This window comes from Coenobita brevimanus, chromosome 53 (assembly GCF_032717465.1).
Source record: "Coenobita brevimanus isolate Jiangsu-jjx chromosome 53, ASM3271746v2, whole genome shotgun sequence".
Classification (NCBI taxonomy): Eukaryota; Metazoa; Arthropoda; class Malacostraca; order Decapoda; family Coenobitidae; genus Coenobita; species Coenobita brevimanus.
This window is the reverse complement of record NC_137006.1, coordinates 44,101,011-44,128,803: the sequence shown is the minus strand read 5'-3', so window position 1 is coordinate 44,128,803 and position 27,793 is coordinate 44,101,011. Positions and strand designations below refer to the sequence as shown.

The 27,793-nt window shown below is 41.8% G+C and overlaps 1 protein-coding gene across 1 annotated transcript in view; it reads left to right on the top strand.

Annotated features, from left to right (window-relative positions):
- The first annotated feature begins 282 nt into the window (after positions 1-282).
- The window catches only part of LOC145400827 (uncharacterized), a 63,640-nt gene continuing 36,129 nt past the window's right edge, over positions 283-27,793 (top strand). The window contains exon 1 of the mRNA XM_080273263.1: positions 283-588. The gene's annotated coding sequence lies outside the window, so the exon portion shown is untranslated. The remainder of the gene's footprint in view (positions 589-27,793) is intronic.

Sequence of the window (27,793 nt, the reverse complement as noted above, 5' to 3'; positions counted from 1 at the left end):
AACCCTTCCGTGCGTGAAAAATAACAGCATTTCTACCAACAATCATACCCCTACTGTCGTGTTTGGGGATAATCGCGACCCATAGATGTTGATGGTGGCGGCCTGGAGGTCACTCAGTCTAAAGGATGTTCCTTTTAGAAATTCAAATATTATTACCATTGCTACAGCTCCCTTCTTACTCTTAGAGCTTCGATATGATTTGACGTAACGGTAATATACGAGGAAATAAATAGTATTGTGAAATATGTCTCAAGTCAGATGTTAGATACGTCCGTGGCTCTGGAATAGTAGTCTTGGTGGCCTTGGAGCTGGGGATCGAAGAGGAGGTGCCAGATGATCCACCTTCAGTCTTTGTTGTGACGTGTGAGGTGGCGGGTGTGCTCTCCATTGCTCTGGCATTTGTCGTGATACCTTATCCTAATCTCACTTTGTGCCTGAAAACTCTGCCTGATCAGGGTATTATATGTTCAGTCGTGAGTGTTGTAGGCTGTGTGGAGGCTGCGGCCCCTGGGAGAGCCACATATTTAGCTGCACAAGTATTTCCAGCCAATTCCAACGGCCAAGAACTGTCATACTATTCAGACAAAGGTAAGAAAATTATTAGTACCCCCATTTATGTAGACGCAGCCTCATTAATCTCGTTTAATCCATGCCATCCCGGATTTTACCTGGGTTTGTGTATTTTGGCCAAGAGCAGCAGACATTCTTTGTGCAGTTGCCCATTGCCAAAAATATATTTCGCATTCTTTCCGCCTAATTTAAATTTTTTGGGGCACTTTATTTGCATTTTTAATTGGATATTTAAAAATTGTATTCTAGTGTTTTGTATAGTATTTTGGTAGATGTTTTGGTGTTAATGGTAGAGACGTGTGTGGGTGCGTCACTTGAATTGTAATTATTTTTATTGAATTTTTTGTCATTTATCATTTGTTACTTAATATTTTTTTAATGGATATAAAGCTTTGTAAATCGTATTGTTTATAGTGTCATGTGAGCACTAGTGTGTAAAATTTGATGGATTGTTAATTGAATTTGATATATATATATATATATATATTTTATTCGCACCGTATTTTGTTAATGTGGTTTTGTGATTTTGTTAGATATTTGGTAACATAACTTTAATTATCGTATGTATTTTTGTTACTATGTATATTATGGTATTTTTTTCATGATGCAAATTCATATAACTTTTTTTTTTTTATTATAATTATGTTGCCACAATGAATATATTAGTTTTATATTTTCAAGACTTCGTAATTTTGGATATGGCTTTATTATTGTACATCTTTTTTTTATATTATAATTACGGTATTTGTTTATTTCTACAGCTTATTGTTTTTCGGTAATTTACGTTGGTACATGCAGCTAATATTTCTCTTTTCTCCTGCTACTGTACCATCATTCATTTAGGCCTAGGCTAGTCAGTCAATAAACCCTTCTTCATCTCTCTTTTCTTCCTTCATTCCTCCCTGTCATTATACTGTCCTTCTATCCTTTGTGCTACCAGAAAACATTTACGTATATCCTTTATGCCAGCAGAATATATATATATATATATATATATATATGCAGCTAAAACACACACACACACACACATCAGCTGACACTTCAAAACATGTCAGCTGACCAAATGTACATTATATGGTAATTTATATCATTATTGGTGTTATGGTAGATGGGAGCACCCACCATTTACTCACTTAATATAGTGCTGCCCTCAGGTAACTCAACACTGAATGACAAGCTAGATGATTTCCGTCAACCCAGGAAACCTTTGACACCTCTGTACCATGTTGGGTGGTAACATTATAGTTAAATGACACCTGGTGGTTTAGTGGGATGAGACTCTTCACTTTGATGAGGCCTAAAAGGTTGTACATTCATGGGTTGGTTGGAATTTATTGCTTACATAATGCCACTCAGGAGCAGGTGAGGCAGGTCACCCTCACCTTAAATATTGGGATGGAGTAGCCAAACCCCCGACTTCTGGTGAGACAAGAAAAAAAGATTGGATAAGAGAGATACTGGTACTGTATTTCAGTATTGTTGACTGATTTAAAGTTTAATGCATTATATATGAAATGGATGGTTGTGCAGTACCATATACAGTTGGCCTACATTGATAGACTACTCCAGCCAAAACAACTGGATGACTATGAGAATTTAACTCTGAAATACTGTGTGGCATGATATGGTGTCTGGCAATAGATAGAGGAATAGATTTTACACTTCACATCATAAATCAGCATAATGGTAACAGCCAGTCTCAGTTTACCACTTATGAGGTGCAGGAACCTGAAGCAAAGCAGCCTTAGTCCAGTACGGTACATAGAGAGTAACATATTGGTGCAGGATAATGTTTGGTGTAAATTTGATGTGTTCAGCTCAGAAATATGGGAAAGTACTTACCGGGTACCGTACATCGAGCATCACCTCATCAGTACGCGGCTGACTATATGTTTTCATCATTCAGTACATTCTATAACAAGGGTACTACATAGCTATCAGTATATATTTTTCATCATTCACTACATCCCATAACCAGAGAAGAATGTGGCTATCCATATATTTCTTCATCATTCAGAACATGAGCAGGGTAATACATGGCTACCAATTTATAGTTTTTTCATCATTCAGTACATCGTGTCACCAGAGAAACCAAAAAATACCAATATTATTAAGGGTTTTAGGCAGGTAAATTCATCGCCTCATCCAAGTGGTTAGTGGTGTTTTGGTGGATTTGTCGTCGTCTCATGCAGTACAGTATGGAGTGATGAGAATTTAGAGGGTAAGGGTGGCATTTTTGAAGTTTTGCGTGCCAGCTGTCGAAAAATTAATGCTTTGTAAACACGCATTGCAAGAGTGTGTTGTAGTGTGGCGTAACAGTTTACCGTTAAGTATACAGTAAAGCCTCGACTTAATGTATCACAATAGACCGGATATCAGATTTATATAATGGATACTAAGTAACCACCAGACTTCCATTGGCTATAACATTGTCCGTTCAATGGGGCGCAGTGATTCCATAATACACTGGCTTCATGAAGTGTAATGTCAGCTATGTGAAGTGAACTGCAAAAGGGAAAAATTGTGGGCCAGGTTAATGTAAAATGGGTATAGTTTTCATTTTAAATACTGTACATGTGTGTGAAATCCTCTCTCTGGAAGGTATTGGGTATCCTGGTAACAGATTGATGGCTTTATTGGTTTGGGCTTCCCCTCAATTGATCTGGTATAGTGTGGTTTTATTGTACAGTATGGTATATGACTCAGGTGTTGTGTGTGAGTCAGGTGATTGGAAGGAGGAGAGTGGAATTGGATATACAGTACTGGCAACCAATTGATGGCTTTATTGGATTGGGCTTCCCGCCAATTGATCTGGTATAGAGGTTCTGTTGTATATGGCACAGGTGTTGTGTGTGAGTCAAGTGGTCGGGAAGAGGAGGAGAGGTAAATCAATGGCAAGAGGGAAGGTGTGTGTAGAAGAGTATGTGGTGCAGTACTGTAGCTGCCACTTATAGCACAAGGAAGGGTATTGTGTCGTGTCGGAAGTTGTTGTCGTAATGAGTAAAAACACAAATGACTCAAGATTTTATAAGGCAGTACAGTATAGTTATCATTTAAAGCTGTTTCATGTTGTTATGAATATGATAGCTATTGTATTTGCACCTTTTATTCTCTAGCAGTTGGTTGTGATTTATTACTATGCAGATGTTGCTGTGAGGTTCAGATTTTAGGGCCTTTTAAACGGTTACACGTTAGGCTAGCCACAAACGAAAAGGATGTCCGACTTGCCATAGTTATTTCACTTCAAGTACCGTACTGTATCGCACTGTTTCCACGCTTCAGTCTTCCAAGGCCTGTGCACTTGGTAAATGAAGCTCCCTGACAACCCTTTCATATCAGCTTATTTTCACCTTATGGCATGTTAATATTCTCATGTACCGTATGTTATAGGCCTATGCCGGTATATACGGTAAGCTGTATTGATATTAAAATGCTGTATGGTAACTAAATATCATGAAAGTGGGAAGTAATGTGTTGTATGGAAAACAAATCGCTAAGGAAAGTGCTATGGAGCCTCCTGATCTCCAGAATCTTGTTTTGAGTGAGGGTTGGGTACTGTACTATAGATAGATAGATAGACAGCATACATTTGATAATTTTTGTTTGTGGGCCCTGCTAATGGGTGATAGCAGGTAGACTGATAGTACAACTACCTGTTTGGTGGTAATAGTACTGGTAGTAGTACAGTAATGGTAGTTAGTTCTAAGTTCATGTGAAATGTGAACCCACTGGACTGCAGGCTTAAGCTACCCTCCTCCTGCAGTTCACCATTCTCCTCTTAGGGAGTAGGAAGAGAGATGAGGGATACTTGTATAACCAGGCAGCTCCACAACCCAGTTAACTCAGTGTCACCACATGAAGGTATCTCTCACCAACACCCCACCCTGGATGGTCTGTGGAATTGGTCAGTGGATATAAATAGATCAGTGTAGGCTATATCAAAATCAATAGAAGTTCCATTCCAAATTCAGATATAGCCAGTAAATATATCGTATCTGTGAATAGGTAAAACTTAAATACTGATAGCCTACATAAACATCACTGTAAATTCTGGTCTTAATTCAGTTACATAATATTTATCTGATAAGTAACTGCAGGTGTAGCTATGGCCTTAAGCCCTTTATGAGCTGTACTGGTGTCGGTTTTATGAGTGTGCAATACGTTTCCGGTTTGACACATCTTAGATAAGCCAAGCTCTGTATTCGCCTGATATTCTTTGATTCGTGTAGCATGGTGTTGGTTAGATGAAGCAGTTTTTATAAACATATTCAGTACAGTGATGTATTTTTTCAGTTGATATCCCCCTACTTCCAGACAGTTTTGAAAGATCCCTCACATTGAATAGGTTAATGAAGGCTGTCCCCCCCCCCCCCCACCCAGTTTAAAAAAAAAAATTCTCCTGGGCTGGTTTTAGATACTGTATGTCAAGAACAGAATGAAAGATACTGTACGGTTCATTACCAGACTGAAGGAGTAAGGGAATCGTAATTTGTGGTACGTGAGGCTGGTCACTCTTGTCTTAAATGTCAGGACCAACTTGCCTAGCCCCGGGCTCCTACGCTCCTCGTGGGGCAACGTAGGATTGGATGATGGATGGATGGTGCCTGTTTATTGTGTTTAATATTTATACTGATTGATATTAAGCTTATAAGAGCACCAGAGTCATGGGTACATTTTAGCAATCATTTAAATTTTTGTTTGTCTGTCTGTCTGTCTGTAAATGGTTTCCTGGCTATCAATCTGTAGCCAGACACCAAAATCCCATAAGGGGTGGCCGTTTGTCTTTGAGTTAGTTGTTTTACGGGAAGGGGCACTAACCCTCCGCCAACCCACTTGCTGACGCAGGGAAGAACACATATGAGTTGGTTATATGGTTACCACCCAGCACTTATTTATTTTCTGGTTTGCAAGAACTTTTATGCTGAATCACAGACAACATTAAGAGGAGAAAAGGTGTTACGTCATCAACAACTTATTGAAACAATCTTATATGAGTACCAGCTGCACACCACCAGTAGATGGCATGCCTTGAGTATATGTTTTCCTTTTATTAATTTTTTCTGCTAGACTTCATTTATAGGCTCCCTCTGTGCCCTCCGTGTTGGTACTGGTAGGCCTGCCTGATTTGTTGATTATTCTTTGGAGACGCTAATTTCATCTTTCTCACCTTACAGTTATCAGGATGTTAATAGATCATGGGCTATATGGTACACGGTAGGCTATAGGTAATACGATAATGGTACGGGTAGATGCCACATATCACATTCTGTCTTTTACTCTCTGCAGTGGCTTCCCTGTCGCAGCAGTGGTGTGGTTGTCTGCTGTGGCTTGTCATCTATCTATCTATCTATCTATAGCCCGACACCCCAGTCCCGCAAAGGGTGGCTGCAGACAAAACGCCTCCAAGTCACTCTGTCACCCACCATTTGACTCCCCTCCCCCCAACTCACCCCCCCCCTCCCTCATATACCTCTCAACTCCATCCCTCCACCTCATCCTCGGTCTACCCCTCCCTCTCCCTCCCTTCACCTCACCTACATACACCCTCTTAGTCAGTCTTTCATTCTCCATTCTCTCCACATGGCTTGTCATTCTTATTGATATTGTGGTACTGGTGTTCTGTTGATGGATATAACCTAAGTCAGCATCGTGGGCCTTGAACACTCCTTGCATACATAAACATGGTGTGCTGTAGACGGTTGCCATACCTTTTATGTGCCATTCCCTGATTGTGGGAAACCCTTTATGGTGCACACTCAGTAGTTTTGCAGTCCTGTATTTTTCCTTTGTGCGGTGGTTTTGCTTCATGCACATCTCATGACTTGTGTGTTCAGTCACTGTATTCTCATACATTCCGCTGCTTGTTCTGTGGAAGCTCATATGATGGTATGGTATTTATTTATATATTATTATTATTTATTTATTTATTTATTTTTTGCAACACTTATTTACTGTGATTTCCATGGTGAGCTGTTGTTCTCTGTGTGCACTTAACAAGTTGCAGGTACAGAGGCTGTAACCTAGTGGGTGCATGTTCCCTCTGGCTTATGGAAGTTCATATATTTTATTATTGTACTATATACTGTAATAGTCTGTATAATAAGTGTTTGTGGCCAGCCCCTCTGGGCTTGTGCATCTGGAGGTAGAGAATGTATGGTATTCATATATACAGCATCTTGTTTTTTGATGAACCTATCTGTTTGTGCACAACTCATATCTGATTGTGCAATTGCAGGTTCTTTGTGCACCGTTCTTGGTTCAAGGGGCTCATCAAGCCTTATAATTAAGCAAAACAACTCTTATTTAGGCTGTGTTGCATTTACTTAGGCTGTACTACGTTTATCTTTCTATGAGTTCTTTGTGTACCGGTACACATCAGAACTTGCTGTTGCTGGTGTCATTGCCTCCTGTGCTCTTCACCCCTTGGTACACGAGTTGCAGTTTTTTCATCAGTATTCTTACCTGTCCCTTACGAGAGTCTCAGTGACCAACAATGTATCAGACCTGTGCCCTCAATAAAAGTGGACTTGGTTGATATAGGCTACAAGTATCTCTTATGTTTCAGTGTGTCCGGTATTTCTGAATAGACTTAATAGGCCTGATTCTAGTTACCAAGTCATGTTGGTATGACGAATGATCATATATACAGTACCTTCTCAAACATGGATGAAGTGTTGGTGTCCACTCAGAGGCACATGGTCATATATTTAAGTGTTAATTCTTAAATAGGATAGCAAGCCCATTTTGTTTATTATTATTATTATTATTATTATTTTTAAATAATTACTGAAGCACATGGCAACGGTGGAAAAATATCATTGTAACCTTAGCACACATTGTAGTGGCCTTGTTAACTAGTGTGGCAACAAAACCATCACCATATTGTGTTGGTGTTTGAGTGGTAATTATATACCTGGGAATAAATAAAGGTGAATCAAGATAGGAGAAGGGAGGGGGAGGGAGATCAAGGATGTAGGGATGAAGTGGAGAGGTATATGAGAGAGAGGGTGTAAGCTGGGGGGAGGGCAGCAAAATGTCAAGGGACAGGATGACATGGAGGTGGTTTGTTTGTGGCCGTCTCTTTTGGGATTAAGGTGTCTGGCTAAAGTTAGATAGAGGCAAGTTGTCATTGCACCCAGGGCGTTAACCCCAGCATCTGTTAATCCACTGCTGATAAACTAATCCACTTGTGATAACCGACTGGGACAGGATGCACAGTACCATTCCAACAACTTGGGGTGATTCATGTTGCTTCTCTACCTACAGTCAGTTTATTATCCCTTGGCAGAATTGGGTCACTCCCATATCATAAGTTGTACTAGAGCAAGTTGTGGTTGCATGAAATTCAGTGAGCTTAAGTTCTGGTGAAGGAATGAGTCTGCTTGGTAGCTGTACTTGGTTTGATTTTGTCAGACAGAACAAAGCCACTCTTACAACTTTAATACCTACTCGTATACCGGTACGATACTATCTTGCATGAAATTTGATAAGCCTTTGTTGTGAAGTTGAAATGAGTCTTCTTGGTTGTTATTCAAATCAGCCCTCCAGTTGTCAACACTTGGCCGTCAACTGAGCTGGAAGGTGTTAGTGATCTTGGTCAGGTTAGACAAAAATGGGCCATAATGGGTTAACTTGTCCTCTTAATGACCTAGGATCGTTTAACCATTTGGAAAGGGAAGAATTTACATTTACAGTTAGTCATCATTTAACACCTTCAGTCCAGGCCTGTGTTTTATATTTCATCCTTGCTATTCTAGATTTTATTCAGTGCAGGTAATCATTGTTATACTGAAGGTGTTAGGTAGAGCCTTAATTAACCCCTTTGGTTGGTGTGAAAGGGTTGTGAGTTGGGGAAAAGGCAGCCTGATGGCAGAGGACAGAATGGCACAGAGATGAATTGTCTGTGGCCACCCTTTCTGGGATCAAATCATCTAGGTACTGGTATAGATAGATAGATACCTGGCTGATAGATAGATACATAGATAGTTGAACTGTCACCTGTTCTTCACTTATAGGTGCCCATGACTCACCATCTTGAAGTCAGGAATGAGTATTTTTATTTATTCATTTTTTAAGTGCCTTTAGTGTAAGTTCTCATGCATAAAGTAGAAACATGTCCCACTTAAAGCTGTATTACTTAAAGTGGTATTTTCCCTGCACACATCCAGGATTTAAAGTGAAGACTGGCTGTTCTATACTCTGCCCACTTTTACTCGGCTTAAAATTACCCTGTCTCTGGAATGCTGAACTGTAGCATGAGTAGCACTAGAATATGGTGCTAGTCATGAAGAAGTGCTGTGGAAAGAGAAGTAACACTAGAATATGATGCTAGTCATAAAGAAATGCTGTGGAAAGAGAAGTAACACTAGAATATGATGCAAGTCATAAAGAAGTGCTGTAGAAAGGGAATTAACACTAGGATATGATGCTAGTCACAAAGAAGTGCTGTGGAAAAGAATAAACATTAGATTATGAAGAAGTGCTGTGGAAGAGATGCAGAGCCAGTGTTATCGTATTCTGCCACTGAGGTGCTATGAGAGATTAAGACTAGAATATGATACTATACTCTTTTCACCCTAACTTGGCCCAGATTTTTGTCCTTTTCCAGGTTATTTCATGTCAAGTGTGTGAAGGGAAAGGACAATACTTTGGCCCTCCATCAGTTTCATAAATTCATTGCACTTTTTTGGGACTAGCATCATATTTGAGATGGAGGGATGGGGTGGAGAGGTATATGAGAGAGGGGGGTGTGAGTTGGGAGCAGGGTAGTGAAATGGCGGGGGACAGGGCGACTTGGAGGCGATTTGTTTGTGGCCACCCCAAACGGGATTGAGGCGTCTGGCAATAGATAGATAGAATAGATCATATTTTAGGATTAATCGGCTCTGACATCACAGCTTTCAAATGGGGAGATGGCAGTTTTGGGTCAAGTTCGAGTAAAAGTGATGTGGTTAGGAAGAAGTGCTGTGGAAAGAATGTCAAGGTGTAGTATTGTCTGTCTTTGCCATTGAGTTTCAGAATCACTGTGTTAAGGTCACTGGACTGTAGGTATATAGCCTCTGTGTGCTACTCCTAAGAATATACTGGTACCTGTTTATCTTCCAGCTTTCCTCTCCTCTTCCTCCTCATCTCTCTCTGTCTGTCTCTCTCTCACACACACACAACCTTCCAGTTTTTTTTTTTTTTTTTTGCTTTATTATCAGATGATCCCCGGCACATTATCTAAGAGGATGATAGTGTTTTTGAGTCAGTATGTCAATGTCTTAGCATTTTTGACAGCCATGTGTGTTTAGTCATCAGTGTCAATGTTGATGGAATTGGGGTCACCGGGGCAGTGGTGTCAATGCCAAGACACTCCCGATAGCAGTGGCTGGAGAGGAAAATAGTAAAATGGTTAGGCCACCTCCACTGACCTGATTACTGCAATATTTTTTTTTTTTCTCTCTCCCCACTTTTTTCCTTCAACCTCCCCCACCCCCTCTTTTTTTTTAACAAATTGGTAGAGCACCATTTCAGCGTTGTTATCTCAGTTAATGTGCCTTATTTTTAGCACTCCTTTTAACCCAAAGTTTTGAGAGGAAAATATCAAAATAGTTAGTCATCCTTTTATTTATTTATTTATTTTTTTATAAAGTCTGTAGGCACAGTTTCAGCATTAGCCAATTACTTCATTTTTTTTTTTCCACCACTCCTTTTTTAAATTAACCCAGATTATGGAGAGCACAAAGAACATATAGAAGACTGATTGTATTTCCATGTAGCAGGCCATTTGTCAGTAAAATGGCCTTGTTCCTGCAATTAGTGTCTGCGTGAGAGTGAAAGGGAAACGGAGTGATTGTTTGGAGGTGAAATTAGGCTAGGCAAGGCTGAGTTGTTGTTGTTGTGGTCCTAGCTCATCATTTTATCAGGATTATGTTGAATGATTTTGTGTGGTATGAAAATGAGAGGAGTCTGTGAATGAATATGAGTTGAATGAAATGAGTATGTATGTATGCTATGATGTGAGAGACAACATACTGGTAGTAGGTTTAGTAAATTGTAAGTTGCATTTTTAATTGATATTGATGCAAAGAACTGTCATGTCCACACCATAGTCAGACTAGATGTGCAGGTTTGTTTCTGGGAATGGCAGTTTGTTTGCAGTGAATGGTGATGGTTCATGAATGCTGCTGTTTAGAGGTTTTGGATAGCATAGTGGATATCTGTTGGAGTGTGTTAATACCCTCTTGTGTATCGTAACATCTTTTGTATCAGTCTTGCTTTCATCACACAGTTATACTCAGTTTAGGGAAGGTCTTGTGTAGCTGTATATCAGAATGGGGACTTGATATTAACCCCATCACTACAATGACATCTTTTGTTTTTTATTCTTGCTCTCTCGTTATGTTGAGGTCATTGGAGAGTCTTTGAAATGGCATGAAATGAGTTAGGATGATGATGGTATGTGGCTTTCCATTCTCTTTTGACTATTTCCTTAATAACTAGGTTGGGGGGGGGAAAAAAGAAAAAAAAAAAAGCATCAGCTATCTCTTGATGCTTGGACAGACTCCTCTAGACAGAGACTCTACTTCTGTTATTTCAAATTTATTATTTTTTTTTTCTAACAAGATCTTACAAGAGTTTACAACCATTTACTAGCCAAAACTTTTTCTTCAATGGTTTCAGATACCTGGTACCGGTAATCATAAACGTATGTAATGTGTTATCTAGTCCTATATGTGCAAATCAGGAATAGGCCAAGTCACTGCTAGTCAATACAGGTGTTCTAGCCCAGTCAGTCTCACTTAAAGTCTATGATGTGTGCAGGCAAACGCTACTTTAACTCCTGGAATCCGGATGCCAGTCACTTTCATCTGTTCGTGCGGATTCCTGAATATTATATTGAACTTTTGAACAACCTCTCTCACTGAACAGGTTTATCAAGGCTTTATCTAACCCTGCCTGTTCAAAAAATTTATTTGATTGGAATACAGCCGTTAGGAAATAGCAGTAACTGAAAAAAAAGATGTCCTCAGGCTCAAATGGTTAAGCAAACTAAGTAAGGCACATGCTTTTGATTTATGATTGAGGAATTAAAAAAGTGCTGGGTTTCTCTCTCTCTCTCTCTCTCTCTCTCTCTCTCTCTCTCTCTCTCGTGAATCACAAGTACGGTAACTTTAAGGAAGAAAATTATGAAGTAACTCTGTATCAACAGCATAACATTCTGTAACTCTGCCAGTCCAGTGTGGGAGTTCAATATAACGCCGGGACAGTTACACGTATGTTTGTCATGGCCTGGGGTACATTGCCTGCAAGTGTTCGTGGCTGAATTATATCTCAGGGTTATTTGGGGGTCATTTTTTGAGTGGTTCACCTTGTAGAAGCGTTTCCCGTATGGTATCGAGACACAAGTTTTGGGGAGAGGATTGGAGGTCGTATGAACTAATTATCACAACTTTTTTTATGACAGATCTATGTATGTATCAATCTATAGTCAGACGCATTAATCCTGTAAGGGTTGGTCACAAACAAATCGCCTCCATGTCACCCTGCCCCCTGCCGTCCTCCTCCCAACTTACACCCTTCCCCCCCTCTCATATCCCTCTCTACTCTGTCACTCCATCTCATCCTCCCTCTCCCCCCTCCCTCCACCTTACATTCAGTCTCCTAGTTAGTCTCTCACTCACCATCCTCTAAAGGAGAGAAAGGCCTAGGTAGTTATGTGGTAGGAATGAATGTCCTTGGTTACCAGTCAAATGAGGCCGCCAATCTGTCTACACCTGGTCACCAACTGATCTGAAAGGGGTTAGGAATCTTCATCATGTTTGAACAAAGGCACCTAGTTGTACCTGTTTCAAGTGTCAATCCCAGGTACAGTCTATCCCATCCATTGCCACAGGAGATATATACACAAGGCTGTTTTGGGTTGCCATATCCCTAATTTAGTCAATCAGAAAAGTTTCTTACACTTGGGGTACGATGGATGTGAGAATGAGTGACTTTTCTAGAGCACACTCCTCCTTCAGGATTACCGGTATTTTTTCTGTACTTTAACACACCAATGTACAGTAAAAAAAAGAAATATATGGCACAGCAGGGGTACGATGGGTGTGAAAGAGTGAATTATGTAGAGAACACATGAATGTACTAGCCTAGTGCAAGAAAAAAAACAAAAAAAAAAACAATGTGGACTTTTGTGTGATCTCTGAGTCCTAATATTTCTATCTATCTGCCTATTGCCAGACGCCATAATCCCGTAAGGGGTGGCCATTTGAAGAGTTACGGTATTTGTTTTACGGGGAGGGGCACTAACCCTCCACCAACCCACTTGTTGACACGTAGGGAGCACGTATGGTTTGGTTATATGGTTACCACCCAGTGTTGGCAAGGATAATATGTGTACAACAATCACAGGGTGCGCCAAAAATTACAATGCCTCGTCCATGTTTCAGAATGATATGTGTAGTAAGAGACTCGATAATTTTTTTTTATTTGACTGTACAAATAGAGGCCGCCACCAGTTCCCCCCACTCTTTCTCAATTATAGGTATCTTTTGTAACATAGCTGCTGTACAGGGATTTTGTGGGTACACCAGATATCTTTGTAATCCCCAGGGGCTTAAATTCTTAGTCTCATACCCTGGGATTTGGAGTTGTATATAAAAAGTTCTTGCCAGGTCACCGTTTTTAATGCCGTGTGTGTGTGTGTGTGTGTGTGTGTGTGTGTGTGTGTGTGTGTGTGTGTGTGTGTGTTCTTACCTAATTGTATCTTTACAGGAATGAGTCAAGCTCGTACTGTCCCGTGTCTTAAACCATATTTATCGTACATATCCTTAATTTTGTGACTTGTTTTGTGTGTGTGTGTGTGTGTGTGTGTGTGCGCGTGTGTGTGTGTTGACCATTAAGTCCACAGTTCCTTAAAAAGAATCACCCTTTGAATTCCACTTTAATTGTAAATCTAGTATCTAGTTTCCTCCAATCTACAGTGGCAGTTGTGTGAAAAAATTTGTGATATTTTGGTACACAGAGTCAGCTTAAAGGAGGAATTTGTTTACTGGTACGGTACTGGTGAGTGTAGTACGGAAATGTGTAGTGATATTGAGGCTTTTTGTGGCTCCTGGCTCATCGGAATGTGAACTAGGTAAACTGCAGGCTGTATTTACCCTTCTCAAGTCAACCATTCTCCTGTTGGGGGTTAGGGAGTGAGTTGAGGGACATACGTATAACTGGGCATCAGAGTCGCCTGGTTATTTGCGTTCTTCTTCAGTCTACCATTTTCTTTTTGGGGGGATAGGGATGGAGTTGAGGTACTTTTATATAACTGGACGTCAGGGTCACGTGGTTATATGGGTGCCACCTCATGAAGGCTTCCCTCTCCAGCACTGTACAGAGGCTTGAAGGTGTTTTTGTCTTGGCCACCCTTATGGACTCCAGGATTAGATGTGTAGAAATAGGTAACGAGAATACCTCTGTTTGAACCTGGCAAACATCGCCCGCCCTGTTCTTATCAGTTGGTGGCCAGGTGTGGTTAGATTAGTGTGGTGGCCAGGTGTGGTTAGATTAGTGTGATGGCCAGGTGTAGTTAGATTAGTGTGGTGGCCAGGTGTGGTTAGATTAGTGTGGTGGCCAGGTGTGGTTAGATTAGTGTGGTGGCCAGGTGTGGTTAGATTAGTGTGGTGGCCAGGTGTGGTTAGATTAGTGTGGTGGCCAGGTGTGGGTAGATTAGTGTGGTGGCCAGGTGTGGGTAGATTAGTGTGGTGGCCAGGTGTAGTTAGTATATTATGATGGCCAGGTGTAGGTAGATTAGTGTGGTGGCCAGGTGTAGTTAGATTAATGTGGTGGCCAGGTGTGGTTAGATTAGTGTGGTGGCCAGGTGTAGTTAGTATATTATGATGGCCAGGTGTAGGTAGATTAGTGTGGTGGCCAGGTGTAGTTAGATTAATGTGGTGGCCAGGTGTGGTTAGATTAGTGTGGTGGCCAGGTGTAGTTAGTATATTATGATGGCCAGGTGTAGGTAGATTAGTGTGGTGGCCAGGTGTGGTTAGATTAGTGTGGTGGCCTGGTGTAGTTAGATTAATGTGGTGGCCAGGTGTAGTTAGTGTGGTTGTCGTGTAGTCAGATTGATGGGTTGATTTGACCGATAACAAAGACACTCGTTCCTACGTCATAACTACAACTCATTGCATTTCAGTGACTTATTACAATATTGAAACATTATTAAAGTTTTTGGAGTTGCCCTGTTCTGTCGGATGAAAGCAAAGTGACTAATATTGGGCTCAGCAAAAGAGCTCAAGGTGGGCAGGTACAGGTGATAATGTGAAGGTAAAGCAGATAAAAGTAGTTAAAGTGTCCTCCCACTGACACTATCAAGATAACGTTTAATCTTTACCCTTTGATCTCTATCTTTATCTTCCTTTTATCACTCCCCCCATCTTCAGCAAAGTTAATGATGAGTCACTTAGCTGCTCAGTTATCGCCAGGTTTTTAAATGGTCTGATAGGCGTGTATAATAACAAAGCCTGCTGTAGTGATGTGCTAAGTACTCTATTTATCTCTCTCTGTTTCTATATCCAGAAACCATAATCCCATAAGGCGTGGCCGTCTGTCTTTTAAGTTAGCTGTTTTACGGGGAGGGGCACTAACCCTTCTCCACGCCACTTGTTGACAAATAGGGAACATGTGTGGATTGGTTATATGGTTACCACCCAGGGTTGTAAATGATTTCATGGCTTACAGGAAACCATTAGGCATGTCACTCAAAGTAAAGCCACCTGAATAGGAAAGAAGGGTAATAAAAAGTGACAGGGGAAGAAAAAAAAAACTAAAAGAATGTTATGGTATATGGTGTTGCATTTTTGTACTGGTCCACACCTGTGAGATATAATACATTACCTCCTCTCCTTAATTACCCTTTGAGGAGTCCTGCAAGTCAGGTACTATGTGGTCATTACAAAAAGTGACGCTAAAAAAAGTGGCAGATGATACAGTACATTCTTACTCCTCCACACTCACCATTTTTTTTTGTCGCAGCAAGATATATGGGTAACCAATGCCAGTATTTTTAACATGATTTGGAAAAAGTGGTTGGTATATGATAGAGGGAGGTGTAAGTTGGGGAAGAGCAGTGAAATGGCAGGGGAAAGGGCGACATGGAGGTGATTTATTTGTGGTCACCCCTTACGGGATTAAGGTGTCTGGCAATAGATAGATAGATAGGCCGGTATTTATTCTGTACTACAAAGTGGAGGAAAACAGAAATGTAAAAACAATTTTGGGTACATCCAGTTTTTAATTAGGTGTTGCTTGAGGTTCATTAGCACACACTATGTAAGGATGCAGGATGATGCTGCATTGTACCCTGAGTTTTTCACCTGCTGTAGAATACGGTACAGTGCTACTTTTTATTGCGACTTGCGACGGAATACTGGTGAACTGTTGTGTCTGTACCAAGAAGTGTGGAGTTCAGTCAAATGCTGTAGAAGAGTTTGTGTGTGTGTGTGTGTGTGTGTGTGTGTGTGTGTGTGTGTGTGTGTGTGTGTGTGTGTGTGTGTGTGTTTCCCACCTCTTTCACAGCCGGGTACTTAATGCTTAATTGTGACGTAGTGGATAGTGGTGTACGGTATATAATCCATCTGTGGATGATACTGTGCATCATTGTCTACTAGCTACATGTCATTCAAGACTCTATAACTCTGTTGATGAGAGAGGCAGTGGATGCACATGGACCTTTGTATCTAACCACACAGTGTACAGGGTGTGATGTGTGACTCCGTTGAGAGCATGTTGAGTCCACTAAACAATGGCTGGTGTGTGTGTGTGCACTCGTTTATATTTCTTGTTGCTAGCACTAGTGGCATGTGTTGTGACCATCATCCACTCACTTGATGTAGTGCTAGTTCTTCTTACTTCTCCCTTAGGGGACTCCACACTGACTGAGAAGCCTAATGGTTTCTTGTAACCCAGGACACCATTTGCGGTGCTGGATGGTAGCCATGTAACCTTGTAACAGGGTGATGTGGAGCCTACTATGGTGTCCCTGTTAACTGGGTGGAGAGACGCAAATGTGGCGTCCATCCAGGAGCCAAACCTCCACACACTTCCTCTCTGCAAGGAAGCATAAGTTTTCTCCAGGTGCTGGGTGGTAACCATGTAACCTTGTAACAGGGTGATGTGGAGCCTACTATGGTGTCCCTGTTAACTGGGTGAAGAGACGCAAATGTGGCGTCCATCCAGGAGCCAAACCTCCACACACTTCCTCTCTGCAAGGAAGCATAAGTTTTCTGCAGGGGCGATTTCTTGCCTGCAATTGATGGGTCTGCCTGATCAGACTGCCAGGGGTTGATCTACTGCTACTACTACCACCTTACAACTAGTACTGCCACTACTACGGCTACTACTAATACTAATATGGCCATCCTCTGTGGTGTGGCAGCTAAAATGGACTTGCTAGTTTTTTATGTCTGCCACAGAATCATAGCCATGACACACTAAGATCTATGTAAACATGTACAGTACCGATCTCCCTTATAAAAGAAAGAAAAAAAAAACTACATTACATACGGTATGCATAATTTTTGCCCATTAAAAAACTGTAGCCACAAACGCACATATAATTAGCTCAGTGCAGGTATATAATTGCCCTTAATTGCCTGCTCAAGGACGGATATTACCCAGTTAGTAATTGACATCGATTTGCGATAATGTTAGTCTGATGGTTGGCTTGGTGAGAGTGGAATGGGATTGGCATGAGGCAGAGGATTGCTGTTATTATTATTATTATTATTATTATTATTATCGTATGGCTATTATTACTATTATTATTATTATTGTTGTTATTATTATTATTATTATTATTGTCATTCTTATTATTTTTTTTATCTACTTGACACTTAAGGCATGCCCGTCACTTGCCTTCCTGACTCACCATGTCAAAGAGAATAATCTATGGTCAGTGTATAAATATATAAATAATAATAAATAACAATAGGTGTTGGCGACCACCATCCACTCACTTGATGTAGTGCTGCCTATTTCTTCCTAAGCCTTTATCATTCTTTTTCTGTGCCTGCCCTCCTCTCTTCCTACTTCTCCCATCTTTCCTGTCACTTCTTGTCGCTTTTCTTTCCTTTACAGGTGGCTTTGCATTGAGTAACAAGCCAAATGGTTTCCTGTAAGCCAAGAAACCATTTACAACGCTGGGTGATAACCATATAACCAAACCATACGTGCTCCCTACGTGTCAACAAGTGGGTTGGTGGAGGGTTAGTGCCCCTCCCCGTAAAACATATAACTCAAAGTCAAATGGCCACCCCTTATGGGATTATGGCGTCTGGCAATAGATATAGATAGAAATATTACCGGTATAAGCTTAGAAATATTAGTCAGCAGAGGGAATGGTGAAATACTAGGAGATTTTTGTTCCCCACTGTACTGATAGATATGGATCACACACACACACACACACACACACACACACACACACACACACACACGATACACACACGATACACAGTAATCTCCGACGTGCATACATACTCACATATATACTATACTCTCACACTCACACACACACACACACACACACACACACACACACACACACACACACACACACACACACACACACACACACACACACACACACACACACACACACACACACCTTATCACGTTATCTCAAATCACCTAAGCAATCACCCAGTCGTGTGTCTTACTGATGCCAAGAGTTACCCTTCACTTGTAGCTGTTAACCCCTTTTTTCTACCGCTGTGTGTGTGTGTGTGTGTGTGTGTGTGTGTGTGTAGTATATTTCTGGTGTGTATGTGTTTATGTATGAAGGTCCGAGATTATTGTATGTGATTGTGTGTGTGTGTGTGTGTGTGTGTGTGTGTAGTATATTTCTGGTGTATATGTGTATGTATGTACGTCCGAGATTATTGTATGTGATGTGTGTGTGTGTGTGTGTGTGTGTGTGTGTGTTTTATGGCGTACACTGGATTATTTTTTTCCAGTTAAAAGCTCAGTGACAGCAATGGAGGGGGAGAGCCCTCTTCTCCCCCCCCTCCCATTAGCCCCCATTTGGAGTTTCGGATTATTAAATGTATACAGCACCAACCCCACTAAATAATAAATTGATAAGTAGATACATTGATAAATAAATAGATAAATAAATGGCCTCACATCTTTCCCCGGCCCCCTCGTACGGACTCACGAACCCCCAAAACAGTACCCAGATTAGGACCAGATAAAGGCTATCTTGAAATGGTTAGGCCACAAGACCTTCAGTAACTAGGGCCAGGGTTATGCTTAAACGCCCTGTCACCCTCAAAACTCCCTATCACCCTCTCCTAGGCGATTTATTTTCCTTATTTCACCTTACTGGCCTCTTCTGTGCTACGTAAATTCTCTCCAATATCGCCATACTCCGCATAGAAAACGCACAGAAGGATATTAACCAGCCATATCCAAAAATAAATCGCTAAGGAAGAGGTGCTAGGGAGCCTTCTTGCCCTACGAGACTGCGGGCGTATAAAAAGCCATTATATATATTAAATTACTCAAGTATTTATTTAAACCTCGATTTTCTCTGCTTTTCAATATTGTCACTGCTGGAAAGGTCATTTGAGAGAGAGAGAGAGAGAGAAACTAACATCGATCGAAAAAAATATATATATAGGTTTTTTGTCCAGAAAGGATTGGTGTTTGATTTGAGCTAAAAGTAACGGTAATTAATCTCTCTCTCTCTCTCTCTCTCTCTCTCTCTCTCTCTCTCTCTCTCTCTCTCACACACACACACACACACACACACTCACACACACTCATCTCTATTAACCCCCTCACACGTACACATCTACCTCAACACACACACACACACAATCACCTCTGTTAACCCACTCACACGTACACATCTACCTCAACACACACACACACACACACACACACACACACACACACACACACACACACACACACCACCTCTAATAACCCACTCACACGTACACATCTACCTCAACACACACACACACACACACACACACACACACACACACACACACACACACACACACACACAGTCAAGGGAGGGGGATGCACTGACACGTAAATAATCCCGAGGCGACGAATATTGCAGAGATTTATCCACGAGGCTCACTGGATTATTTATTTATTCATTTATCTTATTAATGTTAGATGATCATTATTTTTCACTGGAAGGAGCTTTGATAGTGGTTGTGGTAGTACCGGTAGCCTAGCAGTAGTGGTAATAGCAGGTAGTCGTAGTCATGGCACCGTAGTAGTATTAGTAGCATTTAAGCCACTAACGCTGGGAATATCAACAAGACGTGTGTGTGCGTGCGTGTGTGTGTGTGTGTGTGTGTGTGTGTGTGTGTGTGTGTGTGTGTGTCTGTCTGTCTGTCTGTCTGTGTGTGTGTATGTATGTGTATGTAGGTATGTATGTGTATTTGTGTGTTTATGTGTCTATCTTTCTGTCTGTATGTAGGTGTGTGTGTGTGTGTGTGTGTGTGTGTGTGTGTCTGTCTGTCTGTCTGTGTATGTACAGTATGTATGTATGTGTGTATGTAGGTATGTATGTGTGTTTGTGCCTGTATGAGTGTCTGTCTTTCCGTATGTATGTAGGTGTGTGTGTGTGTGTGTGTGTGTGTGTGTGTGTAAATGTGTCTGTGTGTGACTGTGGTGTTCTACCCATACACAGGTCTTTAGTTCAATCCTATATCACAATGCGACCGAATATCCTTCCTTTTGTCATCCAGTGCTCCTCGGGCGGGATCAAACTCCCTACCCTTCCATACACTGAGCACGCAAACCCACCAGACCACGGGGCGTAATAGTTTAAGTCAATTTTATATCTTTCCGTATTTCAGGGGTTTTATTACTGTATATTCGAAGTGTGAGGTGTAGTTGGGGTTGAAGGGTGTATTATTGGTTGTATAGGTTACGTAACAAATTCTTCATGGTGATTTATTTTGCGTTATAAGCCGACATCTTAACATTGTCTTCTGTGTCACCTTTATTGTCTGATACACAGGTCTGGTTTATATTAGTAACACCTGTCTATCTATCTATCTATCTGTCATCGCTTTGTCTGTCTGTCTGTCTGTCTGTGGCCAGACGCCTTAATCCCGTAAGGGGTGGCCAGAAACGAATCGCCTCCATGTCACCCTGTCTTTGCCATCAGGTTGGCCTTTCTCCGACCCACACCCTCCACTCACACACCTCCTCCTCCTCCTCTTCTTCCTCCTCCTCATCATCATCATCGTCATCCACTCTCATTCTCCATCCATGTAATGTGAAAAATAAGTCGCTCAGGAAGTGGTGTTAGGAAGGCATGGTCTCTAGTTCATACAGTTTACATTCCACTCCTCTACCCTGTAAACCACGGCTATTGGTATACCCCTTTCACTCAAACTTGACCCAAAACTGCCATCTTTCCGTCTTGAATGCAGAGTTGTAGCAATAGAATAATGCCAGAATATGGTGCTAGTCACGAGGAAGTGCTGTGGAGTGGATGTAGAGTCGTTGTATTGTCTCTTCCGGCCTCTGAGCCACGTGAAACAAACTGCAACAGGACGAAAATCTGAGCCAGGTTGAGGTGAACGACGTATAACATAGGCTACATTACTAGCGGTATTTTTTGTTCCTACTGTCATTCATGTGCTTCCTTCCTTCCTCCCTTCCCTCCATACTGCCTTCCTCCCTTCCCTCCATGCTGCCTTCCTCCCTTCCCTCCATACTGCCTTCCTTCCTCCCTTCCCTCCATGCTGCCTTCCTCCCTTCCCTCCATACTGCCTTCCTCATTCTCTCTCATTGCCTTTCCTCGACATACAGGAATTCTTCTTGGACTATTCCCGTGGTTATCCTCACTCTGCTGACCTCCAGAGTGAAGCGATATTTTACGTGAGTCTCGGTATTTGTCTGTCACCCGCTTAATGTCCTTTGTAACTCACTTAGGGATTTTGTATGATATTTAATTTCAACTTTCGTTTTCCCCTATTTTCCCCATTTTAAATATTTCCACTCTGATGCGACTCCGTGCTAATTGGTCTTGGTTACCTGGGGCTACCTTTTTATTTCACTTATCCACTCTCACTTATCTTTCCTCCCTTCTCTTCTTTCTTCCCTCCGTTTTCCCTCCTCCCCATTCTTCCTCCCTTCTTCCCTATTTTTCTTCCTTCTTTCCTCCTTTTCTTTCCTTTTTCCTCCCCCCTCTCCTGTCTTTCTCTCCTCCCTTCTTTCCTTCCTTCTCTTTTCCTTCCTTCACGTCATCGTCCTCTTTCCTTATCTTTTCCCCTATCCCTCCTTCCTGATCTAATCTCTTCCTCCTTATCCTCCTTCCCCCCCTCCCTATCCTCCTTACCTCACTCCCTCCCTATCCTCCTTACCTCCCTCCCTATCCTCCTTACCTCCCTCCCTCCCTGTCCCCCTTTCCTCCTTCCCTATCCTTCTTCCCTCCCTCCCTCCCTATCCTTCTTCCCTCCCTCCCTGTCCCCCTTCCCTCCCTCCCTATCCTCCTTCCCTCCCTCCCTAGCCTCCTTCCCTCCAGTCTTCTTTTCTCCCTCTATTCCTGAATCCTTCCCTTCCTGCTCCTCTTCCTTCATCGCCTCCTCCTTCCCCTTCTTCCTCTCTCTCTCTCTCTCTCTCTCTCTCTCTCTCTCTCTCTCTCTCTCTCTCTCTCCCTCCTTGTATGCAGTTTTCCCTTCTGTTCCTTCCCTACCTCCTTCCTCTCCCCCCTCCCTCCCTTCCTCTCTCCCTCCATCCTTCCTACTCGTCTTCCCTCCCTCCCTCCAGTCTTTCCTCCCACACCAATCCGCCTGTTATCGTCTCTTATCTTTTGAGGTAAAAAAAAAAAAATATTGATTACTTGGCAACCCTTAGTCAGTGTTGCCATACCTCTGCCCAGGACAAAGGATTTTAATTGATAAGGAGAGATTAGGGGTCTCTCTCTCTCTCTCTCTCTCTCTCTCTCTCTCTCTCTCTCTCTCTCTCTCTCTCGTCGGTTAAGGAAGCTCCCTAATACCTTTTCCTAAGCGATTTATTTTCCTACTTACACCACACTCTCGTATTCTGTGTCACATAAACCCTTCCAATATCGCCATACTCTGGCTAAATAGCGTACAGAGAGATATCAACCCGCCATAACTAGAAATGAATCGCTAAGGAAAAGGTGTTAGGGTCTTTCCTGAGTGAAGTAGGCGGGTGTCAGCAAGAAAAGTAGTATGAATTGGGTAATGTGTGTGTGTGTGTGTGTGTGTGTGTGTGTGTGTGTGTGTGTGTTTACCGGCGTAATAACTAATAATAATAATAATGATAATAATTCCGTAATAATAATAATAATGATAATACCGTAATAACAATAATAATAATAATAATAAGCTTACATGGGTTATTGTACTTATCTCACTAACTTGGCCTAAAATTGCCATCTCTCCACCTCGAATGAGCTGAGTTGTAGCAGTAGATTAATATTAAGATACGATGCTAGTCACGAAGAAGTGCTACGGAAAGGATGTAGTACCGTAGCAGCGACCTTTTTCCACGTAAAATCAGGTACGAAAGGACGAAAATCTGGGCCAAGTTAAAGTGAAAGGCGTACAGTCTTCCCATATCTTTTTGAAAGGTAATATGCTAGTCACGAAGAAGTGCAGTGAAAAGGATGTAGAGTCGTGGTCTTACCCCTTCAGTCCGATGATTTATTTATTTACATCTTAAGAAGTCCGTTTGTTCATCGGGTAAGAAGCTCCCTAACTCCTCTTCCTTACCGATTTATTTTTGGATTCGGTTGGTTAATGTTGTTTTGTAAATTATGTATGCAGAGTTTGGTGATATTACAATGATTTATGTGACTGAGAAGAGGACGGCAAGGTGTGATTAGCAAAATAAATCGCTCAGGAAGAGGTGTTAGAGAGCCTCAAGCAACGAGAATACGGGCCATAGCCTTCATGGTGACCTTCAGTCCTTCGGCTTACCACGAAGCCGTAAATAATACCTGTAGTTCGGAAGAAAGAGAGAGAGAGAGAGAAGATTGAAGGAGTTAATGAGAGAGAGAGAGAGAGGAGATTGCTGGAGTTAAAGAGAGAGAGTGAGAAGATTGGAGGGGTTAAAGTGAGAGAGAGATGATTGAAGGGGTTAGAGAGAGAGAGAAAGATCGATGAGGTTAAAGGGAGAGAAAAGATTGGAGGGGTTAAAGAGAGAGAGAAGATTGGAGGGGTTAAAGAGAGAAAAGATTGGAGGGGTTAAAGAGAGAGAGAAGATTGAAGGGGTTAAAGAGAGAGAAGATTGGAGGGGTTAAAGAGAGAGAAGATTGGAGGGGTTAAAGAGAGAGAGAAGATTGAAGGGGTTAAAGAGAGAGAGAAGATTGGAGGGGTTAGAGAGAGAAAAGATTGGAGAGGTTAAAGAGAGAGAAGATTGGAGGGGTTAAAGAGAGAGAAGATTGGATGGGTTAAAGAGAGAGAGAAGATTGGAGGGGTTAAAGAGAGAGAGAAGATTGGAGGAATTAAAGAGAGAGAGCAGATTGGAGGGATTAAAGAGAGAGAGAGAGCAGATTGGAGGGTTTAGAGAGAGAGAGAGATTGGAGGAGTTAATGTGCCAATAAAAGATACATATTTAATAACAGTACGAACAAAACAAATTCTCCAGACCACTTTCCCCGTGGCAAGGTTAATTGAGAGGCCGTGAGAGCCAAACATCCCAGCTGTGTTGTTTATATTTAGACAGGGAGCGGCGGCCATCTTGCACAGCGTTGCCACATCTCTCCAGTTACCATTTCCCGCTATTTTTTGAATGTGATTTCGTAAAGGCGGGTCTGGGGGGGTTCATTGGCACACACACGGGAATGCTTGGTGTTCACGTGTACTCTTAATTCAAGATGGCGTTGTTACCCCGCTGTTTCTCACCCTAGAAGCCTCGGGGATTTGGCAACAGTGGATGAGGCAGGCTCGCTGGATAGCTTTTGTTGACGTTTTTGGCGCGCTTTATTTCAAAACGGCGTTCCATAGACGTTGGTTTACTACTTAACTGGGTCCGAAATTACTTGACATAATAGTAATAATAATAATAATACCGTAATAATAATAATAATAATAATAATAATAATAGTAATACAAACGTTCAGCAACAATGTGTTAATGATCTTGTGTGTAATGACAGGTGTCGGTGATAAATGGGGCAGTTAACACCTGGATACCTGTGTGCCTGTTAATAATGAATCCTTACCTGGTCTGTCAGCATTATTAGTAGCGTCATTATTACCGCCTTTGTATCTTTAGTGTCATCATCATCATCATCATCGTCCGGTTTATCTTCATGATCATTATTGTTATTGTTCCCTCTCATTATTATTATTATTATCATTATTATTATTATTATTATTATTATTATTATTATTACCGCCGATTTTTTATATTCATTTTCGTTATCATCATCTTTGTTGGTTGGGATGAGGTAGGGTGGGGTAGGGCAGGGCAGGTTAAGGTAGGGTAGGGTAGGGAGGAGTAGGTTTGGGCAGGGCAGGGTAGTGTAGGGTAGGGTAGGGAGGAGTAGGTTTGGGCAGGGCAGGGTAGGGTAGGGTAGGGTAGGGTAGGGTAGGGAGGAGTAGGTTTGGGCAGGGCAGGGTAGTGTAGGGTAGGGTAGGGAGGAGTAGGTTTGGGCAGGGCAGGGTAGGGTAGGGTAGGGAGGAGTAGGTTTGGGTAGGTCTGGTTTAGTTTAGTTGGGTTAGGATAGGATTAATTAAGATTACATTAGGTTAGGATTGTTTTGGATACGGGTAGGTTAGGCTAGGTTGAATTGGGACGCATTAAACAGGTCTGGAACATGTATACCTGTGGATCTTCACTACCTTCATATGTTAACCTTTTGTAGCTTATTTCACGTAGCTCAGAGGCAGGATAAGACAATTCTCTGTACATTCTTTCCATAGCACTTCTTCGTGATTAGCACCAGCCTGATATTAACCTAGTATCACAGTTTACCACACAAGATGAAGGGATGGCACTTTTAGAACAAGACCTGTATTATCGGTCAAGAAGCTCCGTAACACCTCTTCCTTATCGATTTATTTTTGGACATGGCTGGGTAATATTCTTTTGTACGCTGTTTATGCAGAGTTTGAGCATATTACAAGGATTTATATAGTAGAATCGCGCAGTATGGTGTGCGAAGTAACATAAGTCGCTTGGGAAGAGGTGTTAGGGAATACGGGTTGGGGCCTATATTCAGACGTGTGCATGACGGTCGCCACAATACATACATATACATACATAGGTACATACATACATACATACAGTACACACACACACACACACGCAATGGGAGGGATGGTGATAGAGAGTGAAGGGTGTTGTGTTGTCTCTTGTTTATTCATGGTGGTGACTAGTGTTGATACATAGCTTCAGGGGCTGTGGGAATGAAGAAGAGGAGGAGGAGGAGAAGAAGAAGAGGAGGAGGAGGAGGAGAAAGAAAATTAGGAGGAAGAGAAGAAGAAAAATGATGATGAGGAGGAGACGAAAGATGATGATGATGAGAGGAAGAAAGAAGATGAGGAGGAGGAAAAGAAGAAGATGATGAGGAGGAGGAGGGTAGATGACCAGCCTGCCTACCTCCCCCACACACACACACACACACACACACACACACACACACACACACACACACACAAGGGTAGATGACCAGCTTACCTCCCATGTGACATTTTAAAATCGAACCCGCCACCATTCACACAGAATCAAAGCACTGTCGAAGCCTCCCTGGGACTGGCGCTCTGAACCCACTAGACAACCAGGCGCCCTAATTATCAAGGCATCTAGGGGGGACTGTTGCCAAGAACCTAATCCCGGAGTTCATTTTGGGTTCACAGTGGCAATGGATCAGGGAGAATTTAGTGGTGTTTATATGTGGAAAATCTTGGTGTTGTTCCTTCCTTCTTGTTTCGTACCTTCCTTCTTTCCTTCCTTCTTCCTTCCTTCCTTCCTTCTTGCCTTCCTTCTTGCCTTCCTTCTTGCCTTCCTTCATTCCTTCCTTCTTTCCTTCCTTCCTTCCTTCCTTCCTTCTTTCCTTCCTTCATTCCTTCCTGCCTTCTTTCCTTCCTTCCTTCTTTCTTTCCTTCCCTCCTTCCTTCTCGTCCCTCGTTCTTCCTTCCTCCCTCCTTCCTTTCCTTCCTTCCTTCCTTCTCGTCCTTCTTTCCTTCCTTCCCTTATTTATTTATTTGTATTTTTTTCATTGAGACAAATCAAGCAGCTGTGTGTGTGTGTGTGTGTGTGTGTGTGTGTGTGTGTGTGTGTGTGCGAGAGAGAGAGATGCATACCCGTACCGTCTTTCCTACTGTTTTTGAGAGGAGAGAAAGAGAGAGAGAGAGGGAGTGTGTGTGTGTGTGTGTGTGTGTGTATGTGTGTGTGAGCGAGAGAGAGAGAGAGATGCATACCCGTACCGTCTTTCGTACTGTTTTTTGAGAAAGAGAGAGAGAGAGGGAGTGTGTGTGTGTGTGTGTGTGTGTGTGTGTGTGTGTGTGTGTGTGTGTGTGTGTGTGTGTGTGTGTGTCAGCTGAGTGAGCATGAAGTCTCAGAAGCTATGAAGATTGAGAGAAGAGGAAGCATTCTCTCTCTCTCTCTCTCTCTCTCTCTCTCTCTCTCTCTCTCTCTCTCTCTCTCTCTCTCTCTCTCTCTCTCTCTCTCTCTCTCTCTCTCTCTCTCTCAAGGAACAAACTAATATACTTTTCACGGTTAAATCAGGTAATATTAATTGTAGATTTTTTAATACAGTATATTCATTTTATTAAGCTCCCTAACACCTCTTCCTTAGCGATTTATTTTGCATATATATGTAGTCGTCATTTTTGGAAGCTCCCTAACACCTCTTCCTAAGCGATTTATTTTGGTTTTACTCGTCGGTTTAGGAAGATCCCTAACACCTCTTCCCTAGCGATTTATTTTGCTTATACTAGTCGGTTAAGAAAGTTCCCTAACACCTCTTCCTAAGCGATTTATTTTGCTTTTACTCTTCGGTTAAGGAAGCTCACTAACACCTCTTCCTTAGCGATTTATTTTGCTTTTAATAGTCGGTTAAGGAAACTCCCTAATACCTCTTCTTTAGCAATTTATTTTGCTTTTAATAGTCGGTTAAGGAAGCTCCCTATTACCTCTTGCTTAGCGATTTATTTTGCTTATACTAGTCGGTTAAGGAAACTCCCTAACACCTCTTCCTTAGCGATTTATCCTATGCTAATGTCGTCTTTGGT